This window comes from Girardinichthys multiradiatus, chromosome 23 (assembly GCF_021462225.1).
Source record: "Girardinichthys multiradiatus isolate DD_20200921_A chromosome 23, DD_fGirMul_XY1, whole genome shotgun sequence".
In the NCBI taxonomy this organism is placed as follows: Eukaryota; Metazoa; Chordata; class Actinopteri; order Cyprinodontiformes; family Goodeidae; genus Girardinichthys; species Girardinichthys multiradiatus.
In genome coordinates, this window is record NC_061815.1 from 5,493,242 (window position 1) to 5,514,539 (window position 21,298).

Sequence of the window (21,298 nt, forward strand, 5' to 3'; positions counted from 1 at the left end):
AGAAAGAAGTTCACCCCAAAGGGAAAAGTAATGGGAAAATTGCTAGTGCATTTGAAAAAGTAGGAACAGCTACGTGGCCCTCGGATGACTGCATTTTTCAGCGGCAACTCTCGTAAATTGTGAGGGCAATGAATGGTCTGTGGCAAAGTACTCAAGAAATTGTCTATCTATCTATCTATCTATCTATCTATCTATCTATCTATCTATCTATCTATCTATCTATCTATCTATCTATCTATCTATCTATCTATCTATCTATCTATCTATCTATCTATCTATCTATCTATCTATCTATCTATCTATCTATCTATCTATCTATCTATCTATCGCAACATCTTCTGGATCCGTATACACTGAGATGCCAGGTTTGAAGCCTGGCTAGCTCAGTCGGTAGAGCATGAGACTCTTAATCTCAGGGTCGTGGGTTTGAGCCCCACGTTGGGCGTTCCACTTTACTCAACATGTTTGATTGATGTAAGTTGACCAATTCTTAAGACACCTGCTTTAACTTCAGTGGTTGTCTTGTCTCATGAAATAATTCTGCATTAATACATGAGCTGTTGGAAATTAGTCTATCCTGTGACAGACTCTTGCAGGTATGTTTTAACACTATTCATAGAGGCCTACATTTACTCATTGCGCTTTGCTCTGTTAGAATACCAACAGATTTTTTTAGTACTGCAAACTTGAGAACACTCAGGTTAAAACGAATGTGGTATAATGAAATGGCCTAGTTCCTACATATTTGTTAAGCTTTTGGTACATTGTGTCAGGATGGCCGAGCGGTCGAAGGCGCCAGACTCAAGGCATGATTCCTTTCTTGCTTCAGAGGTTTCTGGTCTCTGAAAAGAGGCGTGGGTTCAAATCCCACTCCTGACATGGTAATCCCTAGGAATATGTGTAGTATTGACCATCTTTAACCAATAAGGTCATTTTAAAGACATCTAATGGTACGCAAATGAAGAGTTTCTTTTTCTGTGCTTAGAGAATTTTGTTTGAATTCACAGAGCGACTAGTTTTATTCCGCTTTTAGAAAGCACATGGCAAACTGGTCCACAGCAACATATGGTTGAGGTTGTTTTTGGTCTGATATTATTTTTTCAAAACATTTCCATTTCTGGTTAGTACAGTTACAAGAAAAAAACTGTAAATTTGAGGACACTGGGTCAAACAACACATTGGATGTAGATTTTCATAAGATTGTTAGCGTAATCAGAAAGACGTTCACCCCAAAGGGAAAAGTAATGGGAAAATTGCTAGTGCATTTGAAAAAGTAGGAACAGCTACGTGGCCCTCGGATGACTGCATTTTTCAGCGGCAACTCTCGTAAATTGTGAGGGCAATGAATGGTCTGTGGCAAAGTACTCAAGAAATTGTCTGTCTATCTATCTATCTATCTATCTATCTATCTATCTATCTATCTATCTATCTATCTATCTATCTATCTATCGCAACATCTTCTGGATCCATATACACTGAGATGCCAGGTTTGAAGCCTGGCTAGCTCAGTCGGTAGAGCATGAGACTCTTAATCTCAGGGTCGTGGGTTTGAGCCCCACGTTGGGCGTTCCACTTTACTCAACATGTTTGATTGATGTAAGTTGACCAATTCTTAAGACATCTGCTTTAACTTCAGTGGTTGTCTTGTCTCACGAAATAATTCTGCATTAATACATGAGCTGTTGGAAATTAGTCTATCCTGTGACAGACTCTTGCAGGTATGTTTTAACACTATTCATAGAGGCCTACATTTACTCATTGCGCTTTGCTCTGTTAGAATACCAACAGATTTTTTTTAGTACTGCAAACTTGAGAACACTCAGGTTAAAACGAATGTGGTATAATGAAATGGCCTAGTTCCTACATATTTATTAAGCTTTTGGTACATTGTGTCAGGATGGCCGAGCGGTCGAAGGCGCCAGACTCAAGGCATGATTCCTTGCTTGCTTCAGAGGTTTCTGGTCTCTGAAAAGAGGCGTGGGTTCAAATCCCACTCCTGACATGGTAATCCCTAGGAATATGTGTACTATTGACCATCTTTAACCAATAAGGTCATTTTAAAGACATCTAATGGTACGCAAATGAAGAGTTTCTTTTTCTGTGCTTAGAGAATTTTGTTTGAATTCACAGAGCGACTAGTTTTATTCCGCTTTTAGAAAGCACATGGCAAACTGGTCCACAGCAACATATGGTTGAGGTTGTTTTTGGTCTGATATTATTTTTTCAAAACTTTTCCATTTCTGGTTAGTACAGTTACAAGAAAAAAACTGTTAATTTGAGGACACTGGGTCAAACAACACATTGGATGTAGATTTTCATAAGATTGTTAGCGTAATCAGAAAGAAGTTCACCCCAAAGGGAAAAGTAATGGGAAAATTGCTAGTGCATTTGAAAAAGTAGGAACAGCTACGTGGCCCTCGGATGACTGCATTTTTCAGCGGCAACTCTCGTAAATTGTGAGGGCAATGAATGGTCTGTGGCAAAGTACTCAAGAAATTGTCTATCTATCCATCTATCTATCTATCTATCTATCTATCTATCTATCGCAACATCTTCTGGATCCATATACACTGAGATGCCAGGTTTGAAGCCTGGCTAGCTCAGTCGGTAGAGCATGAGACTCTTAATCTCAGGGTCGTGGGTTCGAGCCCCACGTTGGGCGTTCCACTTTACTCAACATGTTTGATTGATGTAAGTTGACCAATTCTTAAGACATCTGCTTTAACTTCAGTGGTTGTCTTGTCTCACGAAATAATTCTGCATTAATACATGAGCTGTTGGAAATTAGTCTATCCTGTGACAGACTCTTGCAGGTATGTTTTAACACTATTCATAGAGGCCTACATTTACTCATTGCGCTTTGCTCTGTTAGAATACCAACAGATTTTTTTTAGTACTGCAAACTTGAGAACACTCAGGTTAAAACGAATGTGGTATAATGAAATGGCCTAGTTCCTACATATTTATTAAAATTTTGGTACATTGTGTCAGGATGGCCGAGCGGTCGAAGGCGCCAGACTCAAGGCATGATTCCTTGCTTGCTTCAGAGGTTTCTGGTCTCTGAAAAGAGGCGTGGGTTCAAATCCCACTCCTGACATGGTAATCCCTAGGAATATGTGTACTATTGACCATCTTTAACCAATAAGGTCATTTTAAAGACATCTAATGGTACGCAAATGAAGAGTTTCTTTTTCTGTGCTTAGAGAATTTTGTTTGAATTCACAGAGCGACTAGTTTTATTCCGCTTTTAGAAAGCACATGGCAAACTGGTCCACAGCAACATATGGTTGAGGTTGTTTTTGGTCTGATATTATTTTTTCAAAACTTTTCCATTTCTGGTTAGTACAGTTACAAGAAAAAAACTGTTAATTTGAGGACACTGGGTCAAACAACACATTGGATGTAGATTTTCATAAGATTGTTAGCGTAATCAGAAAGAAGTTCACCCCAAAGGGAAAAGTAATGGGAAAATTGCTAGTGCATTTGAAAAAGTAGGAACAGCTACGTGGCCCTCGGATGACTGCATTTTTCAGCGGCAACTCTCGTAAATTGTGAGGGCAATGAATGGTCTGTGGCAAAGTACTCAAGAAATTGTCTATCTATCTATCTATCTATCTATCTATCTATCTATCTATCTATCTATCTATCTATCTATCTATCTATCTATCTATCTATCTATCTATCTATCTATCTATCGCAACATCTTCTGGATCCATATACACTGAGATGCTAGGTTTGAAGCCTGGCTAGCTCAGTCGGTAGAGCATGAGACTCTTAATCTCAGGGTCGTGGGTTCGAGCCCCACGTTGGGCGTTCCACTTTACTCAACATGTTTGATTGATGTAAGTTGACCAATTCTTAAGACATCTGCTTTAACTTTAGTGGTTGTCTTGTCTCACGAAATAATTCTGCATTAATACATGAGCTGTTGGAAATTAGTCTATCCTGTGACAGACTCTTGCAGGTATGTTTTAACACTATTCATAGAGGCCTACATTTACTCATTGCGCTTTGCTCTGTTAGAATACCAACAGATTTTTTTTAGTACTGCAAACTTGAGAACACTCAGGTTAAAACGAATGTGGTATAATGAAATGGCCTAGTTCCTACATATTTGTTAAGCTTTTGGTACATTGTGTCAGGATGGCCGAGCGGTCGAAGGCGCCAGACTCAAGGCATGATTCCTTGCTTGCTTCAGAGGTTTCTGGTCTCTGAAAAGAGGCGTGGGTTCAAATCCCACTCCTGACATGGTAATCCCTAGGAATATGTGTACTATTGACCATCTTTAACCAATAAGGTCATTTTAAAGACATCTAATGGTACGCAAATGAAGAGTTTCTTTTTCTGTGCTTAGAGAATTTTGTTTGAATTCACAGAGCGACTAGTTTTATTCCGCTTTTAGAAAGCACATGGCAAACTGGTCCACAGCAACATATGGTTGAGGTTGTTTTTGGTCTGATATTATTTTTTCAAAACTTTTCCATTTCTGGTTAGTACAGTTACAAGAAAAAAACTGTTAATTTGAGGACACTGGGTCAAACAACACATTGGATGTAGATTTTCATAAGATTGTTAGCGTAATCAGAAAGAAGTTCACCCCAAAGGGAAAAGTAATGGGAAAATTGCTAGTGCATTTGAAAAAGTAGGAACAGCTACGTGGCCCTCGGATGACTGCATTTTTCAGCGGCAACTCTCGTAAATTGTGAGGGCAATGAATGGTCTGTGGCAAAGTACTCAAGAAATTGTCTATCTATCTATCTATCTATCTATCTATCTATCTATCTATCTATCTATCTATCTATCTATCTATCTATCTATCTATCTATCTATCTATCTATCTATCTATCTATCTATCTATCTATCTATCTATCGCAACATCTTCTGGATCCGTATACACTGAGATGCCAGGTTTGAAGCCTGGCTAGCTCAGTCGGTAGAGCATGAGACTCTTAATCTCAGGGTCGTGGGTTTGAGCCCCACGTTGGGCGTTCCACTTTACTCAACATGTTTGATTGATGTAAGTTGACCAATTCTTAAGACACCTGCTTTAACTTCAGTGGTTGTCTTGTCTCATGAAATAATTCTGCATTAATACATGAGCTGTTGGAAATTAGTCTATCCTGTGACAGACTCTTGCAGGTATGTTTTAACACTATTCATAGAGGCCTACATTTACTCATTGCGCTTTGCTCTGTTAGAATACCAACAGATTTTTTTAGTACTGCAAACTTGAGAACACTCAGGTTAAAACGAATGTGGTATAATGAAATGGCCTAGTTCCTACATATTTGTTAAGCTTTTGGTACATTGTGTCAGGATGGCCGAGCGGTCGAAGGCGCCAGACTCAAGGCATGATTCCTTTCTTGCTTCAGAGGTTTCTGGTCTCTGAAAAGAGGCGTGGGTTCAAATCCCACTCCTGACATGGTAATCCCTAGGAATATGTGTAGTATTGACCATCTTTAACCAATAAGGTCATTTTAAAGACATCTAATGGTACGCAAATGAAGAGTTTCTTTTTCTGTGCTTAGAGAATTTTGTTTGAATTCACAGAGCGACTAGTTTTATTCCGCTTTTAGAAAGCACATGGCAAACTGGTCCACAGCAACATATGGTTGAGGTTGTTTTTGGTCTGATATTATTTTTTCAAAACATTTCCATTTCTGGTTAGTACAGTTACAAGAAAAAAACTGTAAATTTGAGGACACTGGGTCAAACAACACATTGGATGTAGATTTTCATAAGATTGTTAGCGTAATCAGAAAGACGTTCACCCCAAAGGGAAAAGTAATGGGAAAATTGCTAGTGCATTTGAAAAAGTAGGAACAGCTACGTGGCCCTCGGATGACTGCATTTTTCAGCGGCAACTCTCGTAAATTGTGAGGGCAATGAATGGTCTGTGGCAAAGTACTCAAGAAATTGTCTGTCTATCTATCTATCTATCTATCTATCTATCTATCTATCTATCTATCTATCTATCTATCTATCTATCTATCTATCTATCTATCTATCTATCTATCTATCTATCTATCTATCTATCGCAACATCTTCTGGATCCGTATACACTGAGATGCCAGGTTCGAAGCCTGGCTAGCTCAGTCGGTAGAGCATGAGACTCTTAATCTCAGGGTCGTGGGTTCGAGCCCCACGTTGGGTGTTCCAATTTACTCAACATGTTTGTTTGATGTAAGTTGACCAATTCTTAAGACATCTGCTTTAACTTCAGTGGTTGTCTTGACTCCCGACATAATTCTGCATAAATACATGAGCTGTTGGAAATTAGTCTATCCTGTGACAGACTCTTGCAGGTATGTTTTAACACTATTCATAGAGGCCTACATTTAGTCATTGCGCTTTGCTCTGTTAGAATACCAACAGATTTTTTTTAGTACTGCAAACTTGAGAACACTCAGGTTAAAACGAATGTGGTACAATGAAATGGCCTAGTTCCTACATATATGTTAAGCTTTTGGTACATTGTGTCAGGATGGCCGAGCGGTCGAAGGCGCCAGACTCAAGGCATGATTCCTTGCTTTCTTCAGAGGTTTCTGGTCTATGAAAAGAGGCGTGGGTTCAAATCCCACTCCTGACATGGTAATCCCTAGGAATATGTGTACTATTGACCATCTTTAACCAATAAGGTCATTTTAAAGACATCTAATGGTACGCAAATGAAGAGTTTCTTTTTCTGTGCTTAGAGAATTTTGTTTGAATTCACAGAGCGACTAGTTTTATTCCGCTTTTAGAAAGCACATGGCAAACTGGTCCACAGCAACATATGGTTGAGGTTGTTTTTGGTCTGATATTATTTTTTCAAAACTTTTCCATTTCTGGTTAGTACAGTTACAAGAAAAAAACTGTAAATTTGAGGACACTGGGTCAAACAACACATTGGATGTAGATTTTCATAAGATTGTTAGCGTAATCAGAAAGAAGTTCACCCCAAAGGGAAAAGTAATGGGAAAATTGCTAGTGCATTTGAAAAAGTAGGAACAGCTACGTGGCCCTCGGATGACTGCATTTTTCAGCGGCAACTCTCGTAAATTGTGAGGGCAATGAATGGTCTGTGGCAAAGTACCCAAGAAATTGTCTATCTATCTATCTATCTATCTATCTATCTATCTATCTATCTATCTATCTATCTATCTATCTATCTATCTATCTATCTATCTATCTATCTATCTATCGCAACATCTTCTGGATCCATATACACTGAGATGCCAGGTTTGAAGCCTGGCTAGCTCAGTCGGTAGAGCATGAGACTCTTAATCTCAGGGTCGTGGGTTTGAGCCCCACGTTGGGCGTTCCACTTTACTCAACATGTTTGATTGATGTAAGTTGACCAATTCTTAAGACATCTGCTTTAACTTCAGTGGTTGTCTTGTCTCACGAAATAATTCTGCATTAATACATGAGCTGTTGGAAATTAGTCTATCCTGTGACAGACTCTTGCAGGTATGTTTTAACACTATTCATAGAGGCCTACATTTACTCATTGCGCTTTGCTCTGTTAGAATACCAACAGATTTTTTTTAGTACTGCAAACTTGAGAACACTCAGGTTAAAACGAATGTGGTATAATGAAATGGCCTAGTTCCTACATATTTATTAAGCTTTTGGTACATTGTGTCAGGATGGCCGAGCGGTCGAAGGCGCCAGACTCAAGGCATGATTCCTTGCTTGCTTCAGAGGTTTCTGGTCTCTGAAAAGAGGCGTGGGTTCAAATCCCACTCCTGACATGGTAATCCCTAGGAATATGTGTACTATTGACCATCTTTAACCAATAAGGTCATTTTAAAGACATCTAATGGTACGCAAATGAAGAGTTTCTTTTTCTGTGCTTAGAGAATTTTGTTTGAATTCACAGAGCGACTAGTTTTATTCCGCTTTTAGAAAGCACATGGCAAACTGGTCCACAGCAACATATGGTTGAGGTTGTTTTTGGTCTGATATTATTTTTTCAAAACTTTTCCATTTCTGGTTAGTACAGTTACAAGAAAAAAACTGTTAATTTGAGGACACTGGGTCAAACAACACATTGGATGTAGATTTTCATAAGATTGTTAGCGTAATCAGAAAGAAGTTCACCCCAAAGGGAAAAGTAATGGGAAAATTGCTAGTGCATTTGAAAAAGTAGGAACAGCTACGTGGCCCTCGGATGACTGCATTTTTCAGCGGCAACTCTCGTAAATTGTGAGGGCAATGAATGGTCTGTGGCAAAGTACTCAAGAAATTGTCTATCTATCCATCTATCTATCTATCTATCTATCTATCTATCTATCGCAACATCTTCTGGATCCATATACACTGAGATGCCAGGTTTGAAGCCTGGCTAGCTCAGTCGGTAGAGCATGAGACTCTTAATCTCAGGGTCGTGGGTTCGAGCCCCACGTTGGGCGTTCCACTTTACTCAACATGTTTGATTGATGTAAGTTGACCAATTCTTAAGACATCTGCTTTAACTTCAGTGGTTGTCTTGTCTCACGAAATAATTCTGCATTAATACATGAGCTGTTGGAAATTAGTCTATCCTGTGACAGACTCTTGCAGGTATGTTTTAACACTATTCATAGAGGCCTACATTTACTCATTGCGCTTTGCTCTGTTAGAATACCAACAGATTTTTTTTAGTACTGCAAACTTGAGAACACTCAGGTTAAAACGAATGTGGTATAATGAAATGGCCTAGTTCCTACATATTTATTAAAATTTTGGTACATTGTGTCAGGATGGCCGAGCGGTCGAAGGCGCCAGACTCAAGGCATGATTCCTTGCTTGCTTCAGAGGTTTCTGGTCTCTGAAAAGAGGCGTGGGTTCAAATCCCACTCCTGACATGGTAATCCCTAGGAATATGTGTACTATTGACCATCTTTAACCAATAAGGTCATTTTAAAGACATCTAATGGTACGCAAATGAAGAGTTTCTTTTTCTGTGCTTAGAGAATTTTGTTTGAATTCACAGAGCGACTAGTTTTATTCCGCTTTTAGAAAGCACATGGCAAACTGGTCCACAGCAACATATGGTTGAGGTTGTTTTTGGTCTGATATTATTTTTTCAAAACTTTTCCATTTCTGGTTAGTACAGTTACAAGAAAAAAACTGTTAATTTGAGGACACTGGGTCAAACAACACATTGGATGTAGATTTTCATAAGATTGTTAGCGTAATCAGAAAGAAGTTCACCCCAAAGGGAAAAGTAATGGGAAAATTGCTAGTGCATTTGAAAAAGTAGGAACAGCTACGTGGCCCTCGGATGACTGCATTTTTCAGCGGCAACTCTCGTAAATTGTGAGGGCAATGAATGGTCTGTGGCAAAGTACTCAAGAAATTGTCTATCTATCTATCTATCTATCTATCTATCTATCTATCTATCTATCTATCTATCTATCTATCTATCTATCTATCTATCTATCTATCTATCTATCTATCTATCTATCGCAACATCTTCTGGATCCATATACACTGAGATGCCAGGTTTGAAGCCTGGCTAGCTCAGTCGGTAGAGCATGAGACTCTTAATCTCAGGGTCGTGGGTTCGAGCCCCACGTTGGGCGTTCCACTTTACTCAACATGTTTGATTGATGTAAGTTGACCAATTCTTAAGACATCTGCTTTAACTTTAGTGGTTGTCTTGTCTCACGAAATAATTCTGCATTAATACATGAGCTGTTGGAAATTAGTCTATCCTGTGACAGACTCTTGCAGGTATGTTTTAACACTATTCATAGAGGCCTACATTTACTCATTGCGCTTTGCTCTGTTAGAATACCAACAGATTTTTTTTAGTACTGCAAACTTGAGAACACTCAGGTTAAAACGAATGTGGTATAATGAAATGGCCTAGTTCCTACATATTTGTTAAGCTTTTGGTACATTGTGTCAGGATGGCCGAGCGGTCGAAGGCGCCAGACTCAAGGCATGATTCCTTGCTTGCTTCAGAGGTTTCTGGTCTCTGAAAAGAGGCGTGGGTTCAAATCCCACTCCTGACATGGTAATCCCTAGGAATATGTGTACTATTGACCATCTTTAACCAATAAGGTCATTTTAAAGACATCTAATGGTACGCAAATGAAGAGTTTCTTTTTCTGTGCTTAGAGAATTTTGTTTGAATTCACAGAGCGACTAGTTTTATTCCGCTTTTAGAAAGCACATGGCAAACTGGTCCACAGCAACATATGGTTGAGGTTGTTTTTGGTCTGATATTATTTTTTCAAAACTTTTCCATTTCTGGTTAGTACAGTTACAAGAAAAAAACTGTTAATTTGAGGACACTGGGTCAAACAACACATTGGATGTAGATTTTCATAAGATTGTTAGCGTAATCAGAAAGAAGTTCACCCCAAAGGGAAAAGTAATGGGAAAATTGCTAGTGCATTTGAAAAAGTAGGAACAGCTACGTGGCCCTCGGATGACTGCATTTTTCAGCGGCAACTCTCGTAAATTGTGAGGGCAATGAATGGTCTGTGGCAAAGTACTCAAGAAATTGTCTATCTATCTATCTATCTATCTATCTATCTATCTATCTATCTATCTATCTATCTATCTATCTATCTATCTATCTATCTATCTATCTATCTATCTATCTATCTATCTATCTATCTATCTATCTATCTATCTATCTATCTATCTATTGCAACATCTTCTGGATCCGTATACACTGAGATGCCAGGTTTGAAGCCTGGCTAGCTCAGTCGGTAGAGCATGAGACTCTTAATCTCAGGGTCGTGGGTTCGAGCCCCACGTTGGGCGTTCCACTTTACTCAACATGTTTGATTGATGTAAGTTGACCAATTCTTAAGACATCTGCTTTAACTTCAGTGGTTGTCTTGTCTCACGAAATAATTCTGCATTAATACATGAGCTGTTGGAAATTAGTCTATCCTGTGACAGACTCTTGCAGGTATGTTTTAACACTATTCATAGAGGCCTACATTTACTCATTGCGCTTTGCTCTGTTAGAATACCAACAGATTTTTTTTAGTACTGCAAACTTGAGAACACTCAGGTTAAAACGAATGTGGTATAATGAAATGGCCTAGTTCCTACATATTTATTAAGATTTTGGTACATTGTGTCAGGATGGCCGAGCGGTCGAAGGCGCCAGACTCAAGGCATGATTCCTTGCTTGCTTCAGAGGTTTCTGGTCTCTGAAAAGAGGCGTGGGTTCAAATCCCACTCCTGACATGGTAATCCCTAGGAATATGTGTACTATTGACCATCTTTAACCAATAAGGTCATTTTAAAGACATCTAATGGTACGCAAATGAAGAGTTTCTTTTTCTGTGCTTAGAGAATTTTGTTTGAATTCACAGAGCGACTAGTTTTATTCCGCTTTTAGAAAGCACATGGCAAACTGGTCCACAGCAACATATGGTTGAGGTTGTTTTTGGTCTGATATTATTTTTTCAAAACTTTTCCATTTCTGGTTAGTACAGTTACAAGAAAAAAACTGTTAATTTGAGGACACTGGGTCAAACAACACATTGGATGTAGATTTTCATAAGATTGTTAGCGTAATCAGAAAGAAGTTCACCCCAAAGGGAAAAGTAATGGGAAAATTGCTAGTGCATTTGAAAAAGTAGGAACAGCTACGTGGCCCTCGGATGACTGCATTTTTCAGCGGCAACTCTCGTAAATTGTGAGGGCAATGAATGGTCTGTGGCAAAGTACTCAAGAAATTGTCTATCTATCTATCTATCTATCTATCTATCTATCTATCTATCTATCTATCTATCTATCTATCTATCTATCTATCTATCGCAACATCTTCTGGATCCATATACACTGAGATGCCAGGTTTGAAGCCTGGCTAGCTCAGTCGGTAGAGCATGAGACTCTTAATCTCAGGGTCGTGGGTTCGAGCCCCACGTTGGGCGTTCCACTTTACTCAACATGTTTGATTGATGTAAGTTGACCAATTCTTAAGACATCTGCTTTAACTTTAGTGGTTGTCTTGTCTCACGAAATAATTCTGCATTAATACATGAGCTGTTGGAAATTAGTCTATCCTGTGACAGACTCTTGCAGGTATGTTTTAACACTATTCATAGAGGCCTACATTTACTCATTGCGCTTTGCTCTGTTAGAATACCAACAGATTTTTTTTAGTACTGCAAACTTGAGAACACTCAGGTTAAAACGAATGTGGTATAATGAAATGGCCTAGTTCCTACATATTTGTTAAGCTTTTGGTACATTGTGTCAGGATGGCCGAGCGGTCGAAGGCGCCAGACTCAAGGCATGATTCCTTGCTTGCTTCAGAGGTTTCTGGTCTCTGAAAAGAGGCGTGGGTTCAAATCCCACTCCTGACATGGTAATCCCTAGGAATATGTGTACTATTGACCATCTTTAACCAATAAGGTCATTTTAAAGACATCTAATGGTACGCAAATGAAGAGTTTCTTTTTCTGTGCTTAGAGAATTTTGTTTGAATTCACAGAGCGACTAGTTTTATTCCGCTTTTAGAAAGCACATGGCAAACTGGTCCACAGCAACATATGGTTGAGGTTGTTTTTGGTCTGATATTATTTTTTCAAAACTTTTCCATTTCTGGTTAGTACAGTTACAAGAAAAAAACTGTTAATTTGAGGACACTGGGTCAAACAACACATTGGATGTAGATTTTCATAAGATTGTTAGCGTAATCAGAAAGAAGTTCACCCCAAAGGGAAAAGTAATGGGAAAATTGCTAGTGCATTTGAAAAAGTAGGAACAGCTACGTGGCCCTCGGATGACTGCATTTTTCAGCGGCAACTCTCGTAAATTGTGAGGGCAATGAATGGTCTGTGGCAAAGTACTCAAGAAATTGTCTATCTATCTATCTATCTATCTATCTATCTATCTATCTATCTATCTATCTATCTATCTATCTATCTATCTATTGCAACATCTTCTGGATCCGTATACACTGAGATGCCAGGTTTGAAGCCTGGCTAGCTCAGTCGGTAGAGCATGAGACTCTTAATCTCAGGGTCGTGGGTTCGAGCCCCACGTTGGGCGTTCCACTTTACTCAACATGTTTGATTGATGTAAGTTGACCAATTCTTAAGACATCTGCTTTAACTTCAGTGGTTGTCTTGTCTCACGAAATAATTCTGCATTAATACATGAGCTGTTGGAAATTAGTCTATCCTGTGACAGACTCTTGCAGGTATGTTTTAACACTATTCATAGAGGCCTACATTTACTCATTGCGCTTTGCTCTGTTAGAATACCAACAGATTTTTTTTAGTACTGCAAACTTGAGAACACTCAGGTTAAAACGAATGTGGTATAATGAAATGGCCTAGTTCCTACATATTTATTAAGATTTTGGTACATTGTGTCAGGATGGCCAAGCGGTCGAAGGCGCCAGACTCAAGGCATGATTCCTTGCTTGCTTCAGAGGTTTCTGGTCTCTGAAAAGAGGCGTGGGTTCAAATCCCACTCCTGACATGGTAATCCCTAGGAATATGTGTACTATTGACCATCTTTAACCAATAAGGTCATTTTAAAGACATCTAATGGTACGCAAATGAAGAGTTTCTTTTTCTGTGCTTAGAGAATTTTGTTTGAATTCACAGAGCGACTAGTTTTATTCCGCTTTTAGAAAGCACATGGCAAACTGGTCCACAGCAACATATGGTTGAGGTTGTTTTTGGTCTGATATTATTTTTTCAAAACTTTTCCATTTCTGGTTAGTACAGTTACAAGAAAAAAACTGTTAATTTGAGGACACTGGGTCAAACAACACATTGGATGTAGATTTTCATAAGATTGTTAGCGTAATCAGAAAGAAGTTCACCCCAAAGGGAAAAGTAATGGGAAAATTGCTAGTGCATTTGAAAAAGTAGGAACAGCTACGTGGCCCTCGGATGACTGCATTTTTCAGCGGCAACTCTCGTAAATTGTGAGGGCAATGAATGGTCTGTGGCAAAGTACTCAAGAAATTGTCTATCTATCTATCTATCTATCTATCTATCTATCTATCTATCTATCTATCTATCTATCTATCTATCTATCTATCTATCTATCTATCTATCTATCTATCTATCGCAACATCTTCTGGATCCATATACACTGAGATGCCAGGTTTGAAGCCTGGCTAGCTCAGTCGGTAGAGCATGAGACTCTTAATCTCAGGGTCGTGGGTTCGAGCCCCACGTTGGGCGTTCCACTTTACTCAACATGTTTGATTGATGTAAGTTGACCAATTCTTAAGACATCTGCTTTAACTTTAGTGGTTGTCTTGTCTCACGAAATAATTCTGCATTAATACATGAGCTGTTGGAAATTAGTCTATCCTGTGACAGACTCTTGCAGGTATGTTTTAACACTATTCATAGAGGCCTACATTTACTCATTGCGCTTTGCTCTGTTAGAATACCAACAGATTTTTTTTAGTACTGCAAACTTGAGAACACTCAGGTTAAAACGAATGTGGTATAATGAAATGGCCTAGTTCCTACATATTTGTTAAGCTTTTGGTACATTGTGTCAGGATGGCCGAGCGGTCGAAGGCGCCAGACTCAAGGCATGATTCCTTGCTTGCTTCAGAGGTTTCTGGTCTCTGAAAAGAGGCGTGGGTTCAAATCCCACTCCTGACATGGTAATCCCTAGGAATATGTGTACTATTGACCATCTTTAACCAATAAGGTCATTTTAAAGACATCTAATGGTACGCAAATGAAGAGTTTCTTTTTCTGTGCTTAGAGAATTTTGTTTGAATTCACAGAGCGACTAGTTTTATTCCGCTTTTAGAAAGCACATGGCAAACTGGTCCACAGCAACATATGGTTGAGGTTGTTTTTGGTCTGATATTATTTTTTCAAAACTTTTCCATTTCTGGTTAGTACAGTTACAAGAAAAAAACTGTTAATTTGAGGACACTGGGTCAAACAACACATTGGATGTAGATTTTCATAAGATTGTTAGCGTAATCAGAAAGAAGTTCACCCCAAAGGGAAAAGTAATGGGAAAATTGCTAGTGCATTTGAAAAAGTAGGAACAGCTACGTGGCCCTCGGATGACTGCATTTTTCAGCGGCAACTCTCGTAAATTGTGAGGGCAATGAATGGTCTGTGGCAAAGTACTCAAGAAATTGTCTATCTATCTATCTATCTATCTATCTATCTATCTATCTATCTATCTATCTATCTATCTATCTATCGCAACATCTTCTGGATCCGTATACACTGAGATGCCAGGTTTGAAGCCTGGCTAGCTCAGTCGGTAGAGCATGAGACTCTTAATCTCAGGGTCGTGGGTTCAAGCCCCACGTTGGGCGTTCCACTTTACTCAACATGTTTGATTGATGTAAGTTGACCAATTCTTAAGACATCTGCTTTAACTTTAGTGGTTGTCTTGTCTCACGAAATAATTCTGCATTGATACATGAGCTGTTGGAAATTAGTCTATCCTGTGACAGACTCTTGCAGGTATGTTTTAACACTATTCATAGAGGCCTACATTTACTCATTGCGCTTTGCTCTGTTAGAATACCAACAGATTTTTTTTAGTACTGCAAACTTGAGAACACTCAGGTTAAAACGAATGTGGTATAATGAAATGGCCTAGTTCCTACATATTTGTTAAGCTTTTGGTACATTGTGTCAGGATGGCCGAGCGGTCGAAGGCGCCAGACTCAAGGCATGATTCCTTGCTTGCTTCAGAGGTTTCTGGTCTCTGAATAGAGGCGTGGGTTCAAATCCCACTCCTGACATGGTAATCCCTAGGAATATGTGTACTATTGACCATCTTTAACCAATAAGGTCATTTTAAAGACATCTAATGGTACGCAAATGAAGAGTTTCTTTTTCTGTGCTTAGAGAATTTTGTTTGAATTCACAGAGCGACTAGTTTTATTCCGCTTTTAGAAAGCACATGGCAAACTGGTCCACAGCAACATATGGTTGAGGTTGTTTTTGGTCTGATATTATTTTTTCAAAACTTTTCCATTTCTGGTTAGTACAGTTACAAGAAAAAAACTGTTAATTTGAGGACACTGGGTCAAACAACACATTGGATGTAGATTTTCATAAGATTGTTAGCGTAATCAGAAAGAAGTTCACCCCAAAGGGAAAAGTAATGGGAAAATTGCTAGTGCATTTGAAAAAGTAGGAACAGCTACAAGGCCCTCGGATGACTGCATTTTTCAGCGGCAACTCTCGTAAATTGTGAGGGCAATGAATGGTCTGTGGCAAAGTACTCAAGAAATTGTCTATCTATCTATCTATCTATCTATCTATCTATCTATCTATCTATCTATCTATCTATCTATCTATCTATCTATCTATCGCAACATCTTCTGGATCCATATACACTGAGATGCCAGGTTTGAAGCCTGGCTAGCTCAGTCGGTAGAGCATGAGACTCTTAATCTCAGGGTCGTGGGTTCGAGCCCCACGTTGGGCATTCCACTTTACTCAACATGTTTGATTGATGTAAGTTGACCAATTCTTAAGACATCTGCTTTAACTTCAGTGGTTGTCTTGTCTCACGAAATAATTCTGCATTAATACATGAGCTGTTGGAAATTAGTCTATCCTGTGACAGACTCTTGCAGGTATGTTTTAACACTATTCATAGAGGCCTACATTTACTCATTGCGCTTTGCTCTGTTAGAATGCCAACAGATTTTTTTTAGTACTGCAAACTTGAGAACACTCAGGTTAAAACGAATGTGGTATAATGAAATGGCCTAGTTCCTACATATTTGTTAAGCTTTTGGTACATTGTGTCAGGATGGCCGAGCGGTCGAAGGCGCCAGACTCAAGGCATGATTCCTTGCTTGCTTCAGAGGTTTCTGGTCTCTGAAAAGAGGCGTGGGTTCAAATCCCACTCCTGACATGGTAATCCCTAGGAATATGTGTACTATTGACCATCTTTAACCAATAAGGTCATTTTAAAGACATCTAATGGTACGCAAATGAAGAGTTTCTTTTTCTGTGCTTAGAGAATTTTGTTTGAATTCACAGAGCGACTAGTTTTATTCCGCTTTTAGAAAGCACATGGCAAACTGGTCCACAGCAACATATGGTTGAGGTTGTTTTTGGTCTGATATTATTTTTTCAAAACTTTTCCATTTCTGGTTAGTACAGTTACAAGAAAAAAACTGTTAATTTGAGGACACTGGGTCAAACAACACATTGGATGTAGATTTTCATAAGATTGTTAGCGTAATCAGAAAGAAGTTCACCCCAAAGGGAAAAGTAATGGGAAAATTGCTAGTGCATTTGAAAAAGTAGGAACAGCTACGTGGCCCTCGGATGACTGCATTTTTCAGCGGCAACTCTCGTAAATTGTGAGGGCAATGAATGGTCTGTGGCAAAGTACTCAAGAAATTGTCTATCTATCTATCTATCTATCTATCTATCTATCTATCTATCTATCTATCTATCTATCTATCTATCTATCTATCTATCGCAACATCTTCTGGATCCGTATACACTGAGATGCCAGGTTTGAAGCCTGGCTAGCTCAGTCGGTAGAGCGTGACACTCTTAATCTCAAGCTTGTGGGTTCAAGCCCCACGTTGGGCGTTCCACTTTACTCAACATGTTTGATTGATGTAAGTTGACCAATTCTTAAGACATCTGCTTTAACTTTAGTGGTTGTCTTGTCTCACGAAATAATTCTGCATTGATACATGAGCTGTTGGAAATTAGTCTATCCTGTGACAGACTCTTGCAGGTATGTTTTAACACTATTCATAGAGGCCTACATTTACTCATTGCGCTTTGCTCTGTTAGAATACCAACAGATTTTTTTTAGTACTGCAAACTTGAGAACACTCAGGTTAAAACGAATGTGGTATAATGAAATGGCCTAGTTCCTACATATTTGTTAAGCTTTTGGTACATTGTGTCAGGATGGCCGAGCGGTCGAAGGCGCCAGACTCAAGGCATGATTCCTTGCTTGCTTCAGAGGTTTCTGGTCTCTGAAAAGAGGCGTGGGTTCAAATCCCACTCCTGACATGGTAATCCCTAGGAATATGTGTACTATTGACCATCTTTAACCAATAAGGTCATTTTAAAGACATCTAATGGTACGCAAATGAAGAGTTTCTTTTTCTGTGCTTAGAGAATTTTGTTTGAATTCACAGAGCGACTAGTTTTATTCCGCTTTTAGAAAGCACATGGCAAACTGGTCCACAGCAACATATGGTTGAGGTTGTTTTTGGTCTGATATTATTTTTTCAAAACTTTTCCATTTCTGGTTAGTACAGTTACAAGAAAAAAACTGTTAATTTGAGGACACTGGGTCAAACAACACATTGGATGTAGATTTTCATAAGATTGTTAGCGTAATCAGAAAGAAGTTCACCCCAAAGGGAAAAGTAATGGGAAAATTGCTAGTGCATTTGAAAAAGTAGGAACAGCTACAAGGCCCTCGGATGACTGCATTTTTCAGCGGCAACTCTCGTAAATTGTGAGGGCAATGAATGGTCTGTGGCAAAGTACTCAAGAAATTGTCTGTCTATCTATCTATCTATCTATCTATCTATCTATCTATCTATCTATCTATCTATCTATCTATCTATCTATCTATCTATCTATCTATCTATCTATCTATCTATCTATCTATCGCAACATCTTCTGGATCCGTATACACTGAGATGCCAGGTTTGAAGCCTGGCTAGCTCAGTCGGTAGAGCATGAGACTCTTAATCTCAGGGTCGTGGGTTCAAGCCCCACGTTGGGCGTTCCACTTTACTCAACATGTTTGATTGATGTAAGTTGACCAATTCTTAAGACATCTGCTTTAACTTTAGTGGTTGTCTTGTCTCACGAAATAATTCTGCATTGATACATGAGCTGTTGGAAATTAGTCTATCCTGTGACAGACTCTTGCAGGTATGTTTTAACACTATTCATAGAGGCCTACATTTACTCATTGCGCTTTGCTCTGTTAGAATACCAACAGATTTTTTTTAGTACTGCAAACTTGAGAACACTCAGGTTAAAACGAATGTGGTATAATGAAATGGCCTAGTTCCTACATATTTGTTAAGCTTTTGGTACATTGTGTCAGGATGGCCGAGCGGTCGAAGGCGCCAGACTCAAGGCATGATTCCTTGCTTGCTTCAGAGGTTTCTGGTCTCTGAAAAGAGGCGTGGGTTCAAATCCCACTCCTGACATGGTAATCCCTAGGAATATGTGTACTATTGACCATCTTTAACCAATAAGGTCATTTTAAAGACATCTAATGGTACGCAAATGAAGAGTTTCTTTTTCTGTGCTTAGAGAATTTTGTTTGAATTCACAGAGCGACTAGTTTTATTCCGCTTTTAGAAAGCACATGGCAAACTGGTCCACAGCAACATATGGTTGAGGTTGTTTTTGGTCTGATATTATTTTTTCAAAACTTTTCCATTTCTGGTTAGTACAGTTACAAGAAAAAAACTGTTAATTTGAGGACACTGGGTCAAACAACACATTGGATGTAGATTTTCATAAGATTGTTAGCGTAATCAGAAAGAAGTTCACCCCAAAGGGAAAAGTAATGGGAAAATTGCTAGTGCATTTGAAAAAGTAGGAACAGCTACAAGGCCCTCGGATGACTGCATTTTTCAGCGGCAACTCTCGTAAATTGTGAGGGCAATGAATGGTCTGTGGCAAAGTACTCAAGAAATTGTCTATCTATCTATCTATCTATCTATCTATCTATCTATCTATCTATCTATCTATCTATCTATCTATCTATCTATCTATCTATCTATCGCAACATCTTCTGGATCCATATACACTGAGATGCCAGGTTTGAAGCCTGGCTAGCTCAGTCGGTAGAGCATGAGACTCTTAATCTCAGGGTCGTGGGTTCGAGCCCCACGTTGGGCGTTCCACTTTACTCAACATGTTTGATTGATGTAAGTTGACCAATTCTTAAGACATCTGCTTTAACTTCAGTGGTTGTCTTGTCTCACGAAATAATTCTGCATTAATACATGAGCTGTTGGAAATTAGTCTATCCTGTGACAGACTCTTGCAGGTATGTTTTAACACTATTCATAGAGGCCTACATTTACTCATTGCGCTTTGCTCTGTTAGAATGCCAACAGATTTTTTTTAGTACTGCAAACTTGAGAACACTCAGGTTAAAACGAATGTGGTATAATGAAATGGCCTAGTTCCTACATATTTGTTAAGCTTTTGGTACATTGTGTCAGGATGGCCGAGCGGTCGAAGGCGCCAGACTCAAGGCATGATTCCTTGCTTGCTTCAGAGGTTTCTGGTCTCTGAAAAGAGGCGTGGGTTCAAATCCCACTCCTGACATGGTAATCCCTAGGAATATGTGTACTATTGACCATCTTTAACCAATAAGGTCATTTTAAAGACATCTAATGGTACGCAAATGAAGAGTTTCTTTTTCTGTGCTTAGAGAATTTTGTTTGAATTCACAGAGCGACTAGTTTTATTCCGCTTTTAGAAAGCACATGGCAAACTGGTCCACAGCAACATATGGTTGAGGTTGTTTTTGGTCTGATATTATTTTTTCAAAACTTTTCCATTTCTGGTTAGTACAGTTACAAGAAAAAAACTGTTAATTTGAGGACACTGGGTCAAACAACACATTGGATGTAGATTTTCATAAGATTGTTAGCGTAATCAGAAAGAAGTTCACCCCAAAGGGAAAAGTAATGGGAAAATTGCTAGTGCATTTGAAAAAGTAGGAACAGCTACGTGGCCCTCGGATGACTGCATTTTTCAGCGGCAACTCTCGTAAATTGTGAGGGCAATGAATGGTCTGTGGCAAAGTACTCAAGAAATTGTCTATCTATCTATCTATCTATCTATCTATCTATCTATCTATCTATCTATCTATCTATCTATCTATCTATCTATCTATCTATCTATCTATCTATCTATCTATCTATCTATCTATCGCAACATCTTCTGGATCCGTATACACTGAGATGCCAGGTTTGAAGCCTGGCTAGCTCAGTCGGTAGAGCACGAGACTCTTAATCTCAGGGTTGTGGGTTCAAGCCCCACGTTGGGCGTTCCACTTTACTCAACATGTTTGATTGATGTAAGTTGACCAATTCTTAAGACATCTGCTTTAACTTTAGTGGTTGTCTTGTCTCACGAAATAATTCTGCATTGATACATGAGCTGTTGGAAATTAGTCTATCCTGTGACAGACTCTTGCAGGTATGTTTTAACACTATTCATAGAGGCCTACATTTACTCATTGCGCTTTGCTCTGTTAGAATACCAACAGATTTTTTTTAGTACTGCAAACTTGAGAACACTCAGGTTAAAACGAATGTGGTATAATGAAATGGCCTAGTTCCTACATATTTGTTAAGCTTTTGGTACAT

The 21,298-nt window shown here is 38.9% G+C and overlaps 37 non-coding genes across 37 annotated transcripts; all 37 read left to right on the forward strand.

Annotated features, from left to right (window-relative positions):
• Window positions 1–372: 372 nt before the first annotated feature.
• Window positions 373–445, forward strand: trnak-cuu. Its single transcript has one exon. It is a non-coding gene; the product is annotated as a tRNA-Lys (tRNA).
• A 323-nt stretch (window positions 446–768) lies between these two features.
• trnal-caa lies at window positions 769–879 on the forward strand. The gene is made up of 2 exons: window positions 769–806; window positions 834–879. It is a non-coding gene; the product is annotated as a tRNA-Leu (tRNA).
• Window positions 880–1,494: 615 nt separating this feature from the next.
• trnak-cuu lies at window positions 1,495–1,567 on the forward strand. The gene has a single exon. It is a non-coding gene; the product is annotated as a tRNA-Lys (tRNA).
• Window positions 1,568–1,891: 324 nt separating this feature from the next.
• trnal-caa lies at window positions 1,892–2,002 on the forward strand. Its single transcript has 2 exons — window positions 1,892–1,929; window positions 1,957–2,002. It is a non-coding gene; the product is annotated as a tRNA-Leu (tRNA).
• Window positions 2,003–2,589: 587 nt separating this feature from the next.
• trnak-cuu lies at window positions 2,590–2,662 on the forward strand. The gene has a single exon. It is a non-coding gene; the product is annotated as a tRNA-Lys (tRNA).
• Window positions 2,663–2,986: 324 nt separating this feature from the next.
• On the forward strand, window positions 2,987–3,097 carry trnal-caa. Its single transcript has 2 exons — window positions 2,987–3,024; window positions 3,052–3,097. It is a non-coding gene; the product is annotated as a tRNA-Leu (tRNA).
• Window positions 3,098–3,740: 643 nt separating this feature from the next.
• On the forward strand, window positions 3,741–3,813 carry trnak-cuu. Its single transcript has one exon. It is a non-coding gene; the product is annotated as a tRNA-Lys (tRNA).
• A 324-nt stretch (window positions 3,814–4,137) lies between these two features.
• trnal-caa lies at window positions 4,138–4,248 on the forward strand. Its single transcript has 2 exons — window positions 4,138–4,175; window positions 4,203–4,248. It is a non-coding gene; the product is annotated as a tRNA-Leu (tRNA).
• Window positions 4,249–4,915: 667 nt separating this feature from the next.
• trnak-cuu lies at window positions 4,916–4,988 on the forward strand. Its single transcript has one exon. It is a non-coding gene; the product is annotated as a tRNA-Lys (tRNA).
• A 323-nt stretch (window positions 4,989–5,311) lies between these two features.
• On the forward strand, window positions 5,312–5,422 carry trnal-caa. Its single transcript has 2 exons — window positions 5,312–5,349; window positions 5,377–5,422. It is a non-coding gene; the product is annotated as a tRNA-Leu (tRNA).
• Window positions 5,423–6,081: 659 nt separating this feature from the next.
• Window positions 6,082–6,154, forward strand: trnak-cuu. Its single transcript has one exon. It is a non-coding gene; the product is annotated as a tRNA-Lys (tRNA).
• Window positions 6,155–6,478: 324 nt separating this feature from the next.
• trnal-caa lies at window positions 6,479–6,589 on the forward strand. Its single transcript has 2 exons — window positions 6,479–6,516; window positions 6,544–6,589. It is a non-coding gene; the product is annotated as a tRNA-Leu (tRNA).
• A 639-nt stretch (window positions 6,590–7,228) lies between these two features.
• On the forward strand, window positions 7,229–7,301 carry trnak-cuu. The gene has a single exon. It is a non-coding gene; the product is annotated as a tRNA-Lys (tRNA).
• Window positions 7,302–7,625: 324 nt separating this feature from the next.
• trnal-caa lies at window positions 7,626–7,736 on the forward strand. Its single transcript has 2 exons — window positions 7,626–7,663; window positions 7,691–7,736. It is a non-coding gene; the product is annotated as a tRNA-Leu (tRNA).
• A 587-nt stretch (window positions 7,737–8,323) lies between these two features.
• Window positions 8,324–8,396, forward strand: trnak-cuu. Its single transcript has one exon. It is a non-coding gene; the product is annotated as a tRNA-Lys (tRNA).
• Window positions 8,397–8,720: 324 nt separating this feature from the next.
• trnal-caa lies at window positions 8,721–8,831 on the forward strand. The gene is made up of 2 exons: window positions 8,721–8,758; window positions 8,786–8,831. It is a non-coding gene; the product is annotated as a tRNA-Leu (tRNA).
• Window positions 8,832–9,478: 647 nt separating this feature from the next.
• trnak-cuu lies at window positions 9,479–9,551 on the forward strand. Its single transcript has one exon. It is a non-coding gene; the product is annotated as a tRNA-Lys (tRNA).
• A 324-nt stretch (window positions 9,552–9,875) lies between these two features.
• trnal-caa lies at window positions 9,876–9,986 on the forward strand. The gene is made up of 2 exons: window positions 9,876–9,913; window positions 9,941–9,986. It is a non-coding gene; the product is annotated as a tRNA-Leu (tRNA).
• A 687-nt stretch (window positions 9,987–10,673) lies between these two features.
• Window positions 10,674–10,746, forward strand: trnak-cuu. The gene has a single exon. It is a non-coding gene; the product is annotated as a tRNA-Lys (tRNA).
• A 324-nt stretch (window positions 10,747–11,070) lies between these two features.
• Window positions 11,071–11,181, forward strand: trnal-caa. The gene is made up of 2 exons: window positions 11,071–11,108; window positions 11,136–11,181. It is a non-coding gene; the product is annotated as a tRNA-Leu (tRNA).
• A 619-nt stretch (window positions 11,182–11,800) lies between these two features.
• Window positions 11,801–11,873, forward strand: trnak-cuu. Its single transcript has one exon. It is a non-coding gene; the product is annotated as a tRNA-Lys (tRNA).
• A 324-nt stretch (window positions 11,874–12,197) lies between these two features.
• On the forward strand, window positions 12,198–12,308 carry trnal-caa. The gene is made up of 2 exons: window positions 12,198–12,235; window positions 12,263–12,308. It is a non-coding gene; the product is annotated as a tRNA-Leu (tRNA).
• Window positions 12,309–12,923: 615 nt separating this feature from the next.
• On the forward strand, window positions 12,924–12,996 carry trnak-cuu. Its single transcript has one exon. It is a non-coding gene; the product is annotated as a tRNA-Lys (tRNA).
• Window positions 12,997–13,320: 324 nt separating this feature from the next.
• trnal-caa lies at window positions 13,321–13,431 on the forward strand. The gene is made up of 2 exons: window positions 13,321–13,358; window positions 13,386–13,431. It is a non-coding gene; the product is annotated as a tRNA-Leu (tRNA).
• A 643-nt stretch (window positions 13,432–14,074) lies between these two features.
• Window positions 14,075–14,147, forward strand: trnak-cuu. Its single transcript has one exon. It is a non-coding gene; the product is annotated as a tRNA-Lys (tRNA).
• Window positions 14,148–14,471: 324 nt separating this feature from the next.
• trnal-caa lies at window positions 14,472–14,582 on the forward strand. Its single transcript has 2 exons — window positions 14,472–14,509; window positions 14,537–14,582. It is a non-coding gene; the product is annotated as a tRNA-Leu (tRNA).
• Window positions 14,583–15,189: 607 nt separating this feature from the next.
• trnak-cuu lies at window positions 15,190–15,262 on the forward strand. Its single transcript has one exon. It is a non-coding gene; the product is annotated as a tRNA-Lys (tRNA).
• A 324-nt stretch (window positions 15,263–15,586) lies between these two features.
• Window positions 15,587–15,697, forward strand: trnal-caa. Its single transcript has 2 exons — window positions 15,587–15,624; window positions 15,652–15,697. It is a non-coding gene; the product is annotated as a tRNA-Leu (tRNA).
• Window positions 15,698–16,316: 619 nt separating this feature from the next.
• trnak-cuu lies at window positions 16,317–16,389 on the forward strand. The gene has a single exon. It is a non-coding gene; the product is annotated as a tRNA-Lys (tRNA).
• Window positions 16,390–16,713: 324 nt separating this feature from the next.
• On the forward strand, window positions 16,714–16,824 carry trnal-caa. Its single transcript has 2 exons — window positions 16,714–16,751; window positions 16,779–16,824. It is a non-coding gene; the product is annotated as a tRNA-Leu (tRNA).
• Window positions 16,825–17,443: 619 nt separating this feature from the next.
• trnak-cuu lies at window positions 17,444–17,516 on the forward strand. The gene has a single exon. It is a non-coding gene; the product is annotated as a tRNA-Lys (tRNA).
• A 324-nt stretch (window positions 17,517–17,840) lies between these two features.
• On the forward strand, window positions 17,841–17,951 carry trnal-caa. Its single transcript has 2 exons — window positions 17,841–17,878; window positions 17,906–17,951. It is a non-coding gene; the product is annotated as a tRNA-Leu (tRNA).
• A 655-nt stretch (window positions 17,952–18,606) lies between these two features.
• trnak-cuu lies at window positions 18,607–18,679 on the forward strand. The gene has a single exon. It is a non-coding gene; the product is annotated as a tRNA-Lys (tRNA).
• A 324-nt stretch (window positions 18,680–19,003) lies between these two features.
• Window positions 19,004–19,114, forward strand: trnal-caa. Its single transcript has 2 exons — window positions 19,004–19,041; window positions 19,069–19,114. It is a non-coding gene; the product is annotated as a tRNA-Leu (tRNA).
• Window positions 19,115–19,741: 627 nt separating this feature from the next.
• trnak-cuu lies at window positions 19,742–19,814 on the forward strand. The gene has a single exon. It is a non-coding gene; the product is annotated as a tRNA-Lys (tRNA).
• A 324-nt stretch (window positions 19,815–20,138) lies between these two features.
• trnal-caa lies at window positions 20,139–20,249 on the forward strand. Its single transcript has 2 exons — window positions 20,139–20,176; window positions 20,204–20,249. It is a non-coding gene; the product is annotated as a tRNA-Leu (tRNA).
• A 655-nt stretch (window positions 20,250–20,904) lies between these two features.
• On the forward strand, window positions 20,905–20,977 carry trnak-cuu. Its single transcript has one exon. It is a non-coding gene; the product is annotated as a tRNA-Lys (tRNA).
• The last annotated feature ends 321 nt before the right edge of the window (window positions 20,978–21,298 follow it).